This window comes from Pelophylax lessonae (assembly GCF_965119305.1).
Source record: "Pelophylax lessonae genome assembly, chromosome: 11".
NCBI classification, from domain to species: Eukaryota; Metazoa; Chordata; class Amphibia; order Anura; family Ranidae; genus Pelophylax; species Pelophylax lessonae.
The window spans coordinates 144,780,487-144,799,083 of record NC_138778.1 but is presented as its reverse complement, the minus strand read 5'-3'; positions in this window follow the sequence as shown (position 1 = coordinate 144,799,083).

Sequence of the window (18,597 nt, the reverse complement as noted above, 5' to 3'; positions counted from 1 at the left end):
TTTGTGCTATAAACAAAAAAAAAAAGCCCAAAATTTTGAAAAAACTCCCCAATATTTCTTAACCACTTAAGGATCAGAAGCATTCACCCACTTAATGACCACGTCATTTTTTTACAATTTGGCACTGCGTTTCTTTTGGTGGTATTTGATCTCCTGTGCGATTTTTATTTTTTGTGCTATAAAAAAAAAAAAAACAAAAAAAAAATTTTTTTCACATTCTGCTATATAACATTCCAAAAAAAAAAAAAAAAGTTAAAAATCTAATGTTTTAACATTTTAGGCCAATTTGTTTTCTGCTACATATTTTTGGTAAAAAAAAAATCACAATAAGCGTATCTTGATTGGTTTGCACAAAAGTTATCGCGTCTTCTAACTACAGGAAAGATTTATGTCATTTTTATTTATTTATTACTAGTAATGGCGGCGATCTGCGATTTTTTTTTGCGGGACTGCAACATTGTGGCGGACAGATCGGACCCCTAACTGACATTTTTGACACTTTTGGGGGTACCAGTGACATTACTGCAGTAATCAGTGCTTTACATATGCACTGTTACTGTAATAATGACACTGGCAGGGAAGGGGTTAACCTAGGGGTGATCAAAGGGTTAAGTGTGAGCCTAGGGGGTGTTTTCTAACTGTATGGGGGATGGGCTTGTGAAATGATCACAGAGACCTGTGTACTATATAAAAGGATCACAGGAGCTCTATGATCATTCCAGGGAGAACGGTCAGCTGTGTTTATAACAGCCAACCGTCCTTCTCTCTCAGCAGGGAGCGATCACGGGTGGCTGGCAGCAATTGCGGCTGCCGCTCCTGTGCATCGGCAACCCCACTGCCTAGTGGGGGCGGGAGTGTGCTGGTGGTGGCACGCGTTAGCCCCCCCCCCCCCAGCACCAGACGCGAGACCGACATAGAGCTATGTTGGTTCAGGCAGGAAAGGCTGCCTGTCGCAGTAAATGTGTGGCGGGTGATCTTAATGTGGTTACGCTTGATACACACTATACAATTTTTGTTCCATTTCCTTCAGATTTACCTTTTCTATGTAGTACAAGGGCCTGCCAGATTGCATACAAATTGAAAGTGTTTAGGTTTGACCTCATATTATATGGTTTTGGTAAATCTAAAGGAAAAAGTCTAAAGACAATTGTATAGTGTGTATCCAGATTTACTCTCTGCTATAAAACGCATCCAATAAAAAAAATGTAAACCATCAAATTTCTTCATCAATTTGGGCCATTATGTGTTCTGCTACTTTGGTAAAAAAACAAAATCCCAATATTTGTATATTGCTTGGTTTACACAAAAGTTATCGTGTCTACAAACTATTGGATAGATTTATGGAATTTTCTTCTTTTTTTTTTTACTAGTAATGGCGGCAATCAGCGGCTTATAGCTGGACTGCCATTTTGCGGCGGACAAAGCAGACACTAACATGACACTTTTTGGGGACCAGTGACATTAATACAGTGGTCAGTGCTAAAAATATGCACTGTCACTCTAATGACACTGGCTGGGAAGGGGTTAACATCAGTGGCAATCAAAGGGTTAAATGTGTTCCTAGGGGGTGCTTGCTAACTGTGGGGGGGGGGGTGCTTTCACTGTGTGAAGGTAGAGATCCGTGTTCCTGCTTTGTAGTAACACAGGATCACAGCCTTCCCTTGTCACAGATCAGTGCTATGCCTTGTTTCCATAGGCAGATTGCAGTTCTGCATTTGTTCCGAATGATCGTCGGGTGTCAGCAGGCATAGAGTCTGCTAGACCCGCTGATTGGCTCCCGCTGTTTCCAATCACAGAGGGAGCAGGATGCTGGTGGCACGCACACACCAGATCTGGGAAAGCAGAATCATGTACAGGTATGTGATTCTGTGCACAGGGGCTGCCGCCCCCGCAGTATGTGTAAATGAGGTGGTCTTTAAGAGGTTAATGATTGCAGATCTGCAATATTTAATGTCTTTTATATCTGCCTTAGAGTTCAGCTTTAACCACGTGATCTCCAGAAGGTTTTTACCCCCCACTTTATGACCAGGCCATGTTTTGCTATTCGGCACTGCACTATTTTAACTGGTAATTGCACGGTCATGCAACACTGTACCCAAATTAAATTTATATCATTTTTTTTCTCACAAATGGAGTTTTCTTTTGGGGGTATTTGCTCACCACTGGGTGCTTTATTTTTTTAAATATTTAAACAAAACACAAGACAACATTTTGAAGAGAAAAAAAAAAAAGTAACATGTTTTTTTACTTTCTGCTATAAAACATATCCAATAAAATCACATTTCTTCATTCATTTACATCAAAATGTATTCTGCTGCATGTCTGTTAAAAAAAAAAAAAAAAATCCGGATAGGTATATATTGTTTGGTTTGTGTGAAAGTTAGACGTCTACAAACTATGGTATGTGTGTATATATATATATATATATATATATATATTGCAATTTTTTTTATTTATTTTTTTTGTAATGTTTGTAACGGCAGTTTTTAGCGAGTTATAGTGGGACTGTGATAGTGGGGCAGGCAATCTGACACTAAATGACGCTGACTGGGGGGTACACTAACTGACTCTGACATCACCAGTGACACTAATACAGGGATCAGTGCTAATACTATACACTGTCATTGTACTAATGACACTGGCTAGGAAGGGGTTAACACCTTGGGGCTATCAAGGGGTTAACTGTGCACCTAACAAGTGTTAAAGTGTGCTGCTTTTCACCAACAACCTGTTTGTTCCTTCTCCCCGCTGTGCCTTTCCTATCCTGTCCACAACGGGACTTAACCACTTGCCTGCTGGGCACATAAACCCCTTTCCTGCCCAGGCCAATTCTCAGTTTTCAGCGCTGTCACACTCAGAATAACAATTGTGCAGTCATGCAACACTGTACCCAGATTACATTTTAACATTATTTTTTTCAAACAAATAGAGTTTTCTTTTGGTGGTATTTAATCACTACTGGGGTTTTATTTTTTGCTAAACAAACAAAAAAGACCGAAATTAAAAAAAAAAAAAAAACTGTTTTTATAGTTTGTTATAAAATTTTGCAAACAGGTAATTTTTCTCCTTCATTGATGTGCGCTGAGGAGGCGGCACTGATAGGCTGCACTGATGGGCAATGATAAGGTGGCACTGATGGGCACTAATAGATTGCACTGGTAGTTGGCACTGATAGGCAGCACTGTTGATGGGGCACTGATCTTCACTGATAGGTGGCACTGATCTTCACTGGTAGGTGGCACTGATCTTCACTGGTAGGTGGCACTGATCTTCACTGGTAGGTGGCACTGATCTTCACTGATAGGTGGCACTGATCTTCACTGATAGGTGGCACTGATCTTCACTGGTAGGTGGCACTGATCTTCACTGATAGGTGGCACTGATCTTCACTGGTAGGTGGCACTGACCTGCACTGGTAGGTGGCACTGACCTGCACTGATAGTCACTGGTAGGTGGCACTGACCTGCACTGATAGTCACTGGTAGGTGGCACTGACCTGCACTGATAGTCACTGGTAGGTGGCGCTGATCTTCACTGATAGGTGGCGCTGATCTTCACTGGTAGGTGGCACTGACCTGCACTGATCTTCACTGGAAGGTGGCACTGACCTGCACTGGAAGGTGGCACTGACTGGCACTGACCTGCACTGGTAGGTGGCACTGACCTGCACTGGTAGGTGGCACTGACCTGCACTGGTAGGTGGCACTGATAGTCACTGGAAGGTGGCACTGACCTGCACTGATAGTCACTGGAAGGTGGCACTGACCTGCACTGATAGTCACTGGTAGGTGGCACTGACCTGCACTGATCTTCACTGGTAGGTGGCACTGATCTTCACTGGTAGGTGGCGCTGATCTTCACTGATAGGTGGCGCTGATCTTCACTGGTAGGTGGCACTGATCTTCCCTGGTAGGTGGCACTGATCTTCACTGGTAGGTGACACTGGTGGGCACAGTTGCTCTTCGGGACCGATGTCCCTCTGACAGCAGCTGGTGATTGGCTTTTTCTTTTTCTCCTCTTGCTGACGGCTGCTGTTTACATCACGTGATCAGCTGTCATTGGCTGACAGCTGATCACATGGTTACTCCGATCTGTGATCAGCCAAGTCCCATGGATTCACTGATCACAGATCGAGCTGCGCAGGCAGCTTATGCACAGGAGGATGTAAATGGACGCCCTTCCAGCAATTTTGGCCCGTGCTGTAGCTGTCTTTCGGCTATAGCGTGGGCAGGAAGAAGTTAAAGTGGTTCTATGCATGAAGGTAAAAAACCTTCTGTGTGCAGCAGTCCCCCCTAATACTTACCTGAGCCCCCTCTTGATCCAGCGACGTCCTCCTGAGCCTTACCTCTCCTGATTGGCTTTTGGCAGCTCCTGCTGCTCTCATTTACAGCCAGTGAGCCAATCAGGAGATTGGCTCACTTTAATATTTCTTAATGTCCTGCTTTAGGAGTAGGGGGTAGAAGAATAAAGGTAATTCCTTCCTTATTGCTTCTTCCAGCCCTCTCCAAAGTTCCAGGCTGTGGGAGGGTCCCTGCTGTCTTCACATATAATGCAAGGCTGTTGGCCATACATTGTACAGGATGACATTGGCATGCAACCATCAGCCGGAGCCCCTTGGAGAAGAGACTTCAGAGGATCAGCCACACAGATGGAGGAAGCCTGGTAAAGCTAGACATATAGTCATGATCTTTTCCAGCATGTACAGCACAGCTTACACCTCCAGCACTGTCCCCGAGTTCTGTGCATGCACAGGAGTGACATCATCCCACGCTGGCCAATGAAGATAGCTGAAGACCAACAACCAGCAGGCAGAAGATGGTGGTGAGGCACGGGGACCATTGGAGGAAAGGAAAGTTTACCTCCACTTGAAGCATTTATTTCTTGCAGTGTGCTGAGGAGAGGGTCCGTTTTTTCCACCTGAAGTGAGGCTTTAACCACTTTACACCCGCGCTACAGCACGGCTTTCCAGTCTCGGGGGGCATACTCTGTTCGGCTTGGACACAGCAGATCACAGATCGGGAAAGGGCCAATCACAGTGGCTCTTTCATATGGGATCAGCTGTCCAATCACAGCTGTCACATGTAACCAGACTTGCTGGTTATCAGCTCTCCTTTCTTCACACAGAGACAGAGTGTAAGGAAAGGAGAGCCCATCTGTCAGGACACAGTGAGAACAGTATTTACACTGATAATCAGTGCAACCCCTTCAATGCTGCCTATCAGTGCAGCCTTGTCAGAGCCTCCTTATCAGTGCCCATCAGTGCAGCCTTGTCAGAGCCTCCTTATCAGTGCCCATCAGTGCAGCCTTGTCAGAGCCTCCTTATCAGTGCCTATCAGTGCAGCCTCGTCAGAGCCTCCTTATCAGTGCCCATCAGTGCAGCCTTGTCAGAGCCTCCTTATCAGTGCCCATCAGTGCAGCCTTGTCAGAGCCTCCTTATCAGTGCCTATCAGTGCAGCCTTATCAGAGCCTCCTTATCAGTGCCTATCAGTGCAGCCTTATCAGAGCCTCCTTATCAGTGACTATCAGTGCAGCCTTATCAGAGCCTCCTTATCAGTGACTATCGGTGCAGCCTTGTCAGAGCCTCCTTATCAGTGCCTATCTGTGCAGCCTTGCCAGAGCCTCCTTATCAGTGCCTATCAGTGCAGGCTTATCAGAGCCTCCTTATCAGTGCAGCCTTGTCAGAGCCTCCTTATCAGTGCCTATCTGTGCAGCCTTGCCAGAGCCTCCTTATCAGTGCAGCCTTGTCAGAGCCTCCTTATCAGTGCCTATCAGTGCAGCATTGTCAGAGCCTCCTTATCAGTGCAGCCTTGTCAGAGCCTCCTTATCAGTGCAGCCTTGTCAGAGCCTCTTTATCAGTGCAGCCTCGTCAGAGCCTCTTTATCAGTGCCTATCAGTGCAGCCTCGTCAGAGCCTCTTTATCAGTGCCCATCAGTGCAGCCTCGTCAGCGCACATCAGTGAAGAAGAAAAAGTACTTTTGTTTTTTTTCCAAATTTTTTTTGACAGAAACTAAAAAAAACATATTTTTTTTAGCAAAAGATAAAAACCCCAGTGGTGATTAAATACCACCAAAAGAAAGCTCTATTTCTCCCAAAAAAAAAAGATAAATATTTTATGTGCATACACACCATTGCCATTTACTTGCCCTGGGCAGCAAGGGGGTGAGAGCAGGGCCGCTGATAGGGGGGGGACCACCAGCCCTCTTGTAGGGGGCCCGAGCACACAGGGGGGGCCCACACAGAGAGGGGGATTAGTGATGGACAACAATTACAGAAATCTTCCTCCAGCACCTGAATCTGATCTGTCCCTCTCCCTGCTATCAGCTTTTATCTGTTGAGAAAGAGACAGTTGTCCCTCACTAATCCCCCTCCCTTGTGTGGGCCCCCCCCCCTCCCAGCACTTATCTCTGCTCAGGAGTTTATTTGTAAATTGTAACTTTGTTTCTCTCTCTCTGTCTCTCTGATCTCAGAGCTCCAACTGCCCAGCCTGTATATTTTTCTCATCTCATCTTCTTTTTTATTTAACATAGTTTTTTTTTTTTTTAGATTTAGCAGGAATTATGCGAGTTATGTTATATTTGTGTCTGATAATAGCGATTTTGTTGTAATTTTACCTAAATATATCTTTAATATTTTCTTTGGGGGACCCTGCCAGGTAGTCTGTACGGGGCCCCGCGATTTCTAACAGCAGTCCTGGTTGTGTGAATGACCTATTGTTGCTGGGGTGGGGTCTATGTTTGCTGGGGGAGTCTTTTGTTGTGTGAGTGATCTATTGTTGCTGGGGTGGGGTCCACTGTTTCTGGGGGAATCTATTGTTCCTGGAGGGACCAGATGTTGCTGGGTTGGTGTCCATTGTTGCTGGGGGGAGTCTTTTGTTGTGTGAGTGATCTATTGTTGCTGGGGTCTACTGTTTCTGGGGGAATCTATTGTTCCTGGAGGGACCAGATGTTGCTGGGGTGGTGTCCATTGTTGCTGGGGGAGTCTTTTGTTGTGTGAGTGATCTATTGTTGCTGGGGTCTACTGTTTCTGGGGGAATCTATTGTTCCTGGAGGGACCAGACGTTGCTGGGTTGGTGTCCATTGTTGCTGGGGGGGTCTATTGTTGTGTGAGTGATCTATTGTTGCTGGGGTGGGGTCTACTGTTTCTGGGGGAATCTATTGTTGCTTGGGGGATCTATTGTTGCTGGCTCCAGTGGATCTATTGTGTTATTAGATAAGAAGAAATGGAATACAAATTATTTAGCACCATAAAGTGATACTTGGGGCAGTATTGGGTGGTGGGTAGGGAGTGTAACCAAGGGACGGTTCTTGGAGAGGGGTGGGGGACTTATAAGGGAGGAGTTCCTGCACCTATTCTCTGAGAATAAAAGCCCTGGTCTTACCCATTTGTGTCCAGTGTGCTGCATACCCAATGTACAAATAAAGATATGTGTAGTGGGCATCAGTGGAAGCTGTTGGTCAGTCCACTGAACTTGCTTTGTAATATTGAAGACATTTCAATACTCCTCTAAATAGCTTCTTCAGCTCTAGTAAGTTTCGGGGACATACCCCAGCCTTTATAGTCACATGGATGACGCCCGAATCCAATTACCACAAGATTTGTCAAGGCAGATGTTGATTGTTTAATACCAAGTTTGTGAGTGTGAACTTTTTTAGGTCTAACCACCTCCCTTCTATTTCCAGAGTCGTCTTGGTGCTTGCAGTCTGGTACATGTGTTCATTGTTTGAGTGACATGGGTGGAGGTGTGAATTGTTGTCAGATCACCAGAGATGTTTCACCAGTTCTGGGCCAGAAGGAATGGCCCCCTTAATGACCAGGCCATTTTTTGCGATTCAGCACTTGCTTTAACCACTTTACCACCGGAGGATTTTGCTGTCTTACGTCCAGGCCACTTTTTGCAATTCGGCACTGTGCGACTTTAACTGACAATTGCGCGGTCATGCAGCACCGTACCCAATCAAAATTTACGTCCTTTTTTCCCACAAACAGAGCTTTCTTTTGGTGGTATTTGATCACCGGTGCGATTTTTACTTTTTGTGCTATAAACAAAAAAAGAGCGACAATTTTGAAAAAATAACAATATTTTTCACATTTTTTTATATGAAATTCCCCCCAAAAAAATGTAAAAATCAAAATTTTTTAACATTTTAGGCCAATTTGTTTTCTGCTACACATGTTTGGTAAAAAAAAATGGCAATAAGCGTATTTTGATTGGTTTGTGCAAAAGTTATCACAGCTACTAACTACGGGAAATTTATGTCATTTTTATTGTTTTTTTTTTTAGTAATGGCGGCCATCTGCGATTTTTTTTTTTTTTTTTTTTTTTTTTTTTTTGTGGGACTGCGACATTGCGGCGGACAGATCGGACCCTTGACTGACCTTTTTGACACTTTTGGGGGTACCAGTGACATTACTACAGTAATCAGTGCTATAAATATGCACTGTTACTGTAAAATGACACTGGCAGGGAAGGGGTTAATTTTATTGGAGAGGGAGGGGTTAATGTATGCCTGGTGCTTACTAACGTGTGTGGGGGGAGGGGACTGAGTGACACAGGGACAGATCACAGGTTCAGCTATGCTGAACCCTGCAATCTGTCCCTGTCTGTCTCTTAGGAGATCCGCCCGCCCTGTTTACACAAGCGGGTGGATCTCCACACTCGATTCCCCGGCGATCGGGGAAGAGCAGCGGTGATCACCACCGCTCCTCCCCTGGCCCGACTCCCGCTGTGACTGAATACAGCAGAGCGAGCCTCCGGCGGCGCGCGTGCTCTGCCCACAAGGGGAGGAGTCCAGCGACGTAGGTGTACGTCGCTGGACGATAACGAAGCACTTTGCCGCAGTACGCTCAATGTGAGCGGTCGGCAAGTGGTTAACGGAAAATTGCGCGGTCATTCGACGCTATACCAAAATAAAATTGATGTCCTTTTTTCCCCACAATTTTTTCACCAATAGCTTTCTATTGGTGGTATAGGTGTGTGAGACTCCCGCGCTATCACAGTAGGAAGTAGAGAAACTAGCTGAATTAGAGCAAGCAGCACCAGTTAGTGTACCAAACTAAACAAGAAGAGTGTGAAATCAGGTGCTGCTCTAGATGGCTATTCGGTGGTATTTGATCACCTGTGCTATTTTTTTTTTTTTTTGCGCTATAAACAAAAAAAGATTCTGATAAGAAAAACAATATTTTTCACATTCTGCTATATAACATTTCCAAAAAAATAAAAAAAAATGCAAAAATCTAAATTTTTCATCATTTTAGGCCAATTTGTATTCTGCTACATATTTTTGGTTAAAAAAATTGCAATAATCGTATTTTGATTGGTTTGGGCAAAAGTTATTTCGTCTACAAACTAGGGGAAAGATTTTTGTCATTTTTATTTATTTTTACTAGTAATGGCGGCGATCTGCGATTTTTTTTTTTTTGCAGGGTTCCGACAGATCGGACCCCTAACTGACATTTTTGGGGGGGCCAGTGACATTACTACAGTAATCAGTGCTAAAAATATGCACTGTTAGGCCCCGTTCACACGGGGATCCGATCCACCTGTCAGTTTTTTAGACGGATCTGATCAGATGCTCCATGCATCCCTATGGGGCAGCGGATGTCAGCGGTGACACGTCCGCTGTGACACCCGATCCGATCCGATCCTGTCCGTGAAATCCGGACGGATGGAAACCCTGTTTTCCATTTGTCTGGAGGATGGGATCGGATGAGAATGGACAGGCGGACGTTCCCATCCGATCTCCCCATAGAGGAGAGCGGGGATATGAAAGCTCCGTCTCTGCACACAGAGTGGAGACAGAGCTGTCATCCACCTGCTCAGCGGGGATCGGCGGATCGATTCCCCCAGCTGAGCAGAACAGCTCCGTTGGGTGGTGCGCCTGTGTGAAAGGGGCCTTACTGTAATCATGACACTGGCAGGGAAGGGGTTGACACTGGGGTGATCAAAGGGTTAAGTGTAAGACTCGGGGAGTGTTTTCTAACTGTATGGGGGAGTGATTTGTGAAATGACCATAGAGACCTGTGATCCTATATAAAACTGCGGTAGGCGGTCGGGAAGCGGTTAAACAACATTATACTGTATGCCAGTGACGGATGGCGCCCCTATTTAGAGAGGCTTGTTCCTGTCTGATGTAGGTGGCCTCTTTGACACCTCTAGTGAGCCAGGCATGTGGCTTTAACCACTTGCCAACCACCGCAAGTAGATATACTGCGGCAGTCAGCCCCTCACAGGCAAAGTGACGTACCGGTACGTCACTAGCCTGTGAGGCTCTGGGGAGCGAGCGTGCGCCACCGGATGTACGCTCCCACCCCCGCTCATTCACGGTGCCCCCCGCGTGTGTGAGTGGCGGACCCGATGTCCGCCAGTCACTCGCGATCATCCGTTACACCGGAAGAAAGGCAGGCGGCTAATGTAAACAAAGCTGCCTGTCATTCTTCCCTGTGTATGAATGGAGATCATACGGTTCTACTATGTAGGACCGTTGATCTCTGTTCTTACACATCAAGCCACAGCCAATCACAGTTAGAATCACGCCCCTAGGGACACACTTAACCCCTCCCTTTCAAAAAAGTTAACCCCTTCACTGCCAGTGTATTTTTACAGTAACAGTGCATATGTATAGCACTGATTACTATAGAAATGTCACTGGTAGCCCCAAAAGTTTTAAAAATGTCAGTCAAGGGTCCGATCTGTCCGCCCCAATGTCGCAGTACCGCAAAAAAATCGCAGATTGCCGCCATTACGCGTTAAAAAAAAAAAAAACAACAAAAATGACAAAAATCTTTCCCTTAGTAAACGCGATAACTTTTGCGCAAACCAATCAAAATACGTTTATTGTGATTTTTTTTTTTTTACCAAAAAATATGTAGCAGAAAACAAATTGGCCTAAAATGTTAAAAAATTTAGATTTTTACATTTTTTTTTTTTGGGAATGTCATATAAAAAATGTGAAAAATATTGTTATTTTTGCAAAATTGTCGCTAGTTTTTTGTTTATAGCGCATAATTAAAAAATCGCACCGGTGATCAAATACCACCAAAAGAAAGCTCTGTTTGTGGGAAAAAAGGATGTCAAATTTGTTTGGGTACAGCTCCGCACGACCGCGCAATTGTCCGTTAAAGTCACGCAGTGCCGAATCGCAAAATAGGCCCTGGTCAGGAAGGGGGTAAAATCTTCCGGGGCTTAAGTGGTTAAATGGTGGGGAATGTTCCTGACACTCATTAAAAGGAAGAAGCTGTTTGAATGAGTTACAAAATGTCTTTAACCACTTCCAAACTGCCTCCTGTAACTTTACTGCTACAGTGCGGACCCGCTGCACTGGATCACGTAGATCTATAAACAGTATGTGATCCAGCATTTCCGGGTAGGGGCACATGCCTGCTGCCACGGCTGTGCTGTCATTCACTCCAGCGCAAGCCGATCAGCGGGTCCCGGCCAATGATTTATGGCTGGAAACCTCTGATCGGCTGAGCAAATGACAGAAGAGAGCCCTGTGTTGGTAAACAACACAGGGCTCTCTATGAAGAGCAGCAATGGGGCTGTTTTCTTTCTCCCTGCAAAGCAATGAGTAAAAAGTCACATTGCCTAATAAAAGCAGCGCACATTACACTTGTTAGGCACACAGCTAACTGTTTGATTGCCCCTAGATGTTAACCTCTTCCCAGCCAGTGAGAAGAGCCTGAGCCTGATCACAGAGAGGCGGTCATCTGTGGAAATTAGTTTACCAGGTTCTAAAAGAAGACCCCCCCCAGGTTCTGGATGGCATGCACATACTACTTCTAGGGTACCATCAGAAGTTCTGGGAAACCTCCTCCCGCTTACCCCAAACCTCTTTATTGGTTCCTGAATGTGACAAGTAGGCGTACTGGGCACACCAGAGCCAGTGGGATAGAGCGTAAGCATGTTAGCAGGGTATCTTCATACATGTGGCAGTGTCTACCACCCTCTGAAAAGTGATCAACAGTAGGGGGGTGCTTTTCATTAGGGGGGCTAGAGCAGCAGCTGCCAAGTGTTTAGGGGTCTGAATTAGGGATCGACCAATAACCATTTTCCAGGGCTGATACCGATTTTCTAGAGAGACAAGTGGCACCACTCTAAGTGCAGTACACAAGTAATCATACATGTATTTATTATAACACACTCACATGTATAAAAGAGTAAAAAGGCCACGCTGTCTTCTAGGGTCCAGGTGGGGACCTGTCATCTACAGCATCATCTTCTGGGGTCCACGTTGTCGTCTGCACCAGTGGAATTTGGGGCTCGGGGATCGTGGGCGGGAGCCCAATCGGCTGGATTTTGTCACGGGAACACAGAGGTGGGCGTGGTCACAGTGGCACGCGTTTCGGAGCATGTGTGCCCCTTCTTCAGGCTTGAGGAAGGAGCACGCATGCTCTGAACGCACGCCTTGGTGGCAGTTCATTGTTAAATTGTAAACAGCACAGTCCATTCCACACATATCCGCAATGTAAAACCCAATTGTGCTAGTTAGAGTTCTTCTTTACCCACTTCAATACCGGCCACTTTCACCCCCTTCCTGCCCAGGCCAATTTTCAGCTTTTAGCGCTGTTGCATTTTGAATGACAATTGCGCGGTCATGCAACACTGTACCTAAACCAAATTGATGTCATTTTTTTCCAACAAATAGAGCTTTCTTTTGGTGGTATTTGATCACCGCAGGGTTTTTTTTTTCTTTTTTGCTACACAAATAAAAAAAGACCGAAAAGTTTGAAATAAAAAAAAAAAAAAGTTTTTTTGTTTATGTTATAAAATTTTGTAAATAAGTTTTTTCCTGCACTGATGAGGCCACACTGATATGCGGCACTGATGGGACTGATAGGTGGCACTGATAGGTGGCACTGATAGGTAGCACTGATATGTGGCACTGATAGGCGGCACTGATATGCAGCACTGATGGGCACTGATATGTGGCACCGATAGGTAGCACTGATATGCAGCATTGGTGGGCAATGATAGGTAGCACTGATATGCAGCATTGGTGGGCAATGATAGGTGGCACTGATGGGCACTGATAGGTGGCACTGGTGGGCAATCATGGGCACTGGAGGGCAGCACTGATAGATTTCAATGATGGGCACTGGTGGGTGGCACTGATAGATTGCAATCATGGGCAGCTCTGATGGGGAGGGTACTGAAAGGGTCCCTGAGCCCTGATTGCCATCCCTGGTGGCCATGGGTGGGCATCCCTGGTGGCCATGGGTGGGCATCCCTGGTGGCCATGGGTGGGCAATCCCTGGTGGCCATGGGTGGGCAATCCCTGGTGGCCATGGGTGGGCAATCCCTGGTGGCCATGGGTGGGCAATCCCTGGTGGCCATGGGTGGGCAATCCCTGGTGGCCATGGTTGGGAATTCCCTGGTGGCTCTAGTGGCACCCCTCCAAGGGTCTGCACTGGTAATCAATGCTCTGATTACCAGCACAGACCCCCCCCCCCCTTGTGAGGAGAGCTGCTGATTTGGCTCTCCTCTACTTGCTACTGTCAGGCACAAACAGAGGAAAGCTGATCAACGGCTCTTCCTATTTACTATGTGACCAGCTGTGATTTGACACAGCTGGTCACATATTAACGAGCCTATGTTATAGGCTCTTTACCGAGATCACACCGCACTGTATCCTGCTGGGTGTCATATGACAGCCAGTCAGGATAATACAACCACTTTGCTGCCATTATCTGCTATAGGGCGGGCGGGAAGTGGTTAAAGGAAACCTATCATGAGAGACATGGAAGATGCTGCTGCTGACCTTCCATGCTGTCACAATGGCCATTTTACTTTTGAATCACTGACCTGGAACAACCAATATCTGAATGCTATCGGACTTATTTGACCTGCATGCTTGTTCCAGGTCAGTAAGGCTCGGTTCACATATATGCGATGCGGGAAGGCTGCGAATTCGCATCGCACACTTACCCCCGGCAGTTCACACTGCCATATGCGATACGCTGGGGGTGTCAATGTAATCTTAACGACGCCCCCAGTTTGATCGCATATCGCAGTGCGATCTGACAGTTCGCACAGGATCGGATCGCACAAGTGTGAACCGCTGTGCGATCCGATCCTGATGCGGCTGCAAAAATGCCTCCTGTGCGTGTTTGCTGCGGGAGCGATGCGAATTTAGCCATACAAACTGTATGGCTAAACTCGCACCGCACAGCTGATCGCATGTAATGTCGGAGCAGTGCGCTCCGACATTACATGCGAACCCCGCACACGCACAAGTGTGAACCGGGGCTGAGTCAAACTATTGGAGTTGGTGAGTCAGCATAAAAATTTGGCAACTAGTCTTTTATTAACCACTTTAAGACCGGAAGGATTTGCCTCCTTAATGACCAGGCCACTTTATTTTAACTTGGCACTGCGTGACTTTAACAGACAATTGCGCAGTCGTGCGACGCTGTGCCCAAATGAAATTGACGTCCTTTTTTTTCCTACAAACAGAGCTTTCTTTTGGTGGTATTTGATCACCTGAGCGATTTTTTTTTTTTTTTTTTTTTTGTGCTATAAACAAAAAAAGAGTGACAATTCTGAAAAAAAACAATTTTTTACATTTTGCTATATAGAATTCCAAAAAAATAAAAAATAAAAATCTAAATTTTTTAACATTTTAGACCAATTTGTTTTTCTTTTACATATTTTTGGTAAAAAAAAATCACAATAAGCGTATTTTGATTGGTTTGAGCAAAAGTTATTGTGTTTACTAACAAAGGGAAAGATTTTTGTCATTTTTATTGTTTTTTTTTTTTTTTAACTAGTAATGGCGGCGATCTGTGATTTCTTTTGCGGGACTGCGACATTGCAGCGGACAGATCGGACCCCTAACTGACATTTCTGACACTTTTTGGGGGGTACCAGTGACATTACTGCAGTAATCAGTGCTAAAAATATGCTCTGTTACTGTAATAATGACACTGGCAGGGAAGGGGTTAACACTGTGGGTGATCAAGGGGTTAAATATGAGCCTAGGGGAGTGATTCTAACTGTGAGGGGTCGTGGCTTGTGAGATGACCATCCTATATAGAAGGATCACAGGCACTCTGTGATCATTCCAGGGAGAAACAGTCAGCTGTGTTTACAACATCCGACCGTCCTTCTCGCTCAGTGATCGCGGGTGTTAGGCGGCAATCAGAGCCTCCTGCCCGCTGCATCGGCTTCCCCGCTGACGAGCGGGGGCGGGAGCGTGGCAGCGCGCGCTCGCCCCCCTAGCCTCCTGCACGCGACCGGCGTATAGTTACAGCGGTTCATGCAGGAGGCTGCCTGCTGCGGTACATCTGTGGCGGGCGGTCGTAAAGAGGTTAATGAGGTCATCAGTGGCAATCCTTCTATTTTTCCTATGACAGGCTTACTTTAACCACTGAAATACCGCGACATAGCTGAAAGATGGCTATAGCGCCGCTCTGTTGTTCTGGGAGGGTGTCTATTGACGTATTCCCAGAACGCGCCTCCCACGTGCCCCCTGGAGCGCACATTGAACGTTCTCTGTGATCACTGTGTCCTTCTGACACAGCTGATCACAGATAGAGGTAAGGGACCAATCACAGTGGCCCTTTACCATGTGATCATTACAGCTGACCACATGTAAACAAACTTGCCAGTTATCTGCATTCTTTTTCTGACGTGCCGCAATAGTGCGAGGAATGTAGAGCCGGTAACCCGCAAGTGTGACAACCAGACATTTACACTGATAATCCCGCCATTGATCATCAGTGCCCTGATTATCAATGCAGCCCCAACAGTGCCAATCAGTGCCTCCTCACCAGTGTCCATCAGTGCCTACCCAATGCCCATCAAGGCAGCTTTGGCAGACCTCCCGGTGCTTCTACCAGCTCACCCATGCGATCGGCGAGCTGGAGAAGGAATGGGCTGATGGCAGAAGGTGACCATAGAGTCTGCTGAGGACCAGATGGTCCCTGGTAGTCTCTATGACTCTCAGAGGCCCGGGCGTGACGTGATGACGTCACGCCTGGCCTGGCAGTTGTCAATACTGCCGAGATGTTTTTTTTTTTTTAATTCTTTTTGATTCCAGGCTTTCTAGCCTGTAGGAGAGATCTGAGGTCTTATTTACCCCACATCTCCCCATAAAGAGGACCTGTCATTCACTATTCCTATTACAAGGGATGTTTACATTCCTTGTAATAGGAATAAAAGTGATAAAAAAAAAAAAAAAAATTAAAGGGAAAGTATAAAAAAAAAAAAAAAAAAAATGTTTTAAAGTGCCCCCCATCCCCGGGTGCTCGCATGCAGAAGAGAATGCATGCGTACATTGCGACCACATATGTAAACGGCGTTCAATCCATACATGTGAGGTATTGCCATGAACGTTAGAGCGAGAGCAACAATTCTAGTCCAAGACCTCCTCTAACTCTAAACTGGTAACCTGTAAAAATGTTTAAAGCGTTGCCTATGGAGACTTTTACATACCGAAATTTGGCATCATTCCCAGAGCGTGTGCAATTTGAAAGTGTGACATGTTGGGTATCTCTTTACTCTGCGTTACATCATCTTTCACAATTGGGCTAACTTTACTGTTTTATTTTTTTTAATGCAAAAAAAAAATTGCGTTTTAAAAAATATTGCTCGAAAACCATGTGACATAAAAAAAAACTGCAATGACCACCATTTTTTTCCCTAGGCTCTCTGCTAATAAAATTTATAATGTTTGGGGGGGTTCTGAAAAATTTCTAGCAAAAAAATGCTGATTTTTACATGTAGGAGTGCCAGAAATGGCCCGGTATGGAAGTAGTTAAGTAAAGCTGTCTTAAGTCTTTTTTCTCTACGCCTGGCTGGGTGCAGTACAGTGAATGCAGGGTACTGTGGGGATGGGCTTATGATGCCCTCAATCTTACCAGTTAGGCCCCTTTCACACTTGTGCGACTTAAAAGTTGTGCGATTTTGACACGATTTTGACACAATGTTGACTGGACTTGAAGCAATGCCTGTGTAATCTTGAGGTCTATAGACCTCAAAACACATCGAAGTCAGGCTAAAGTAGTGCAGGGACTACTTTGAAGTCGCTGCGACTTGAAGTCGCACAGATATGAACGGTACTCATTGGAAATCATGGAGTACGACTTGTCATGCGACTTTGCATTCCCAAGTCGCAGGGCAAGTCGCACAGATGTGAAAGAGGGCCTTAAAGTGACACAGAGTGTTGTTGAGGCTCCATTCATACTTGTTCAATTCCAAAGTTATGCGGACTTTGGGGTGAAATTTTGACGCAACTTTGGATGGGTGCAACTTGGATACGACTTTGGCTTTGACCAGTGATAATGGACTACTGTTGCACACAAGTTGCATTGTATAACATTCAGGTATGACTTTCATGCAACTTGAGGACCATAGACTTCAATGTTAACCCTTAGAAGTTGCATGAAAGTGGGACAAAAGTAGTGCATGAACTACTTAGAAGTTGCTGCAACTTTAACCACTTATACAAGTACATATACTGCGGCGGTCAGCCCCTCCTGGGCAAAGTGATGTATCAGTACGTCGCTCGCCCACAAGCCAATAGGGGGCAAGCGTGCGCCGCTGGAAGTGTGCTCCCACTCGTTCACAGGGATCCCTGCGCGAATGAGCGGCAGCCCCGAACGATCTCCTTCTGGAGAGGGAGAAAGGCAGACAGCTGATGTAAACAAAGCCGCCTGTCATTCTCCCTGGTGTAACTGCAGAGATCATACGGTCCTGCTATGTAGGATCGTATGTCTCTGTGGTTACTTCAAAAGCCACACCCCTTTACAGTTATAATCACGCCCCTAGGGACACACCTAACCCCTGGATCTCTAATAAAGTTAACCCCTTCCCTGCCAGTGTCATTATTACAGTAACAGTGCATATTTATAGCACTGATTACTGTAGTCATGTCACTGGTCCCCCCAAAAGTGTCAAAAATGTCAGTCAGGGTTCCGATCTGTCCGCCGCAATGTCGCAGTCCCGCAAAAAAAATCGCAGATCGCCGTCATTACTCGTTAAAAAAAAAAAAAAAAAAAACACCAAAAATGACAAATCTTTCCCTTAGTTAACTTAGTAATAACTTTTGCGCAAACCAATCAAAATACGCTTATTGCGATTTTTTTTTTTTTTTTTTTTTTTTTTACCAAAAATATGTAGCAGAAAACAAATTGGCCTAAAATTTTAAAAAAGTTTGATTTTTACATTTTTTTGGGGAATTTCATATAAAAAATGTGAAAAATATTGTTTTCTCTAGCGCTCATCGACAGACGTAGTCCTCGGTGATACACCACCTTCGGGTTATGTTACCTCCGCAGGAGCAGGACTAGACAGGAAATTAAAAAGCTCTGGCCACACCCTAGGGGCAGTCCCAGAGGGTATATCCTCTCTCTCTCTGCCTCAGCAAATCAGTTATTTTCTGTCTAGTTAGGAGTAAGGACCTAGATACCTTGCTGGGATCTTAGGTCCTGGCAAGAAATTTTTTTCTAAAAGGATTTTTGGACAGCTTTTTTTCTCCAGTGTTCCTGTGAGATCTTCAAGCAAGAAAGCTGAACTGGGCGACGGGCTGGATGTTGAGATCCGGTGGTCACCCCAGTTCAGCCTACGAGCGCGTGCAGGCCATAGCTCCGCGCTGAGTC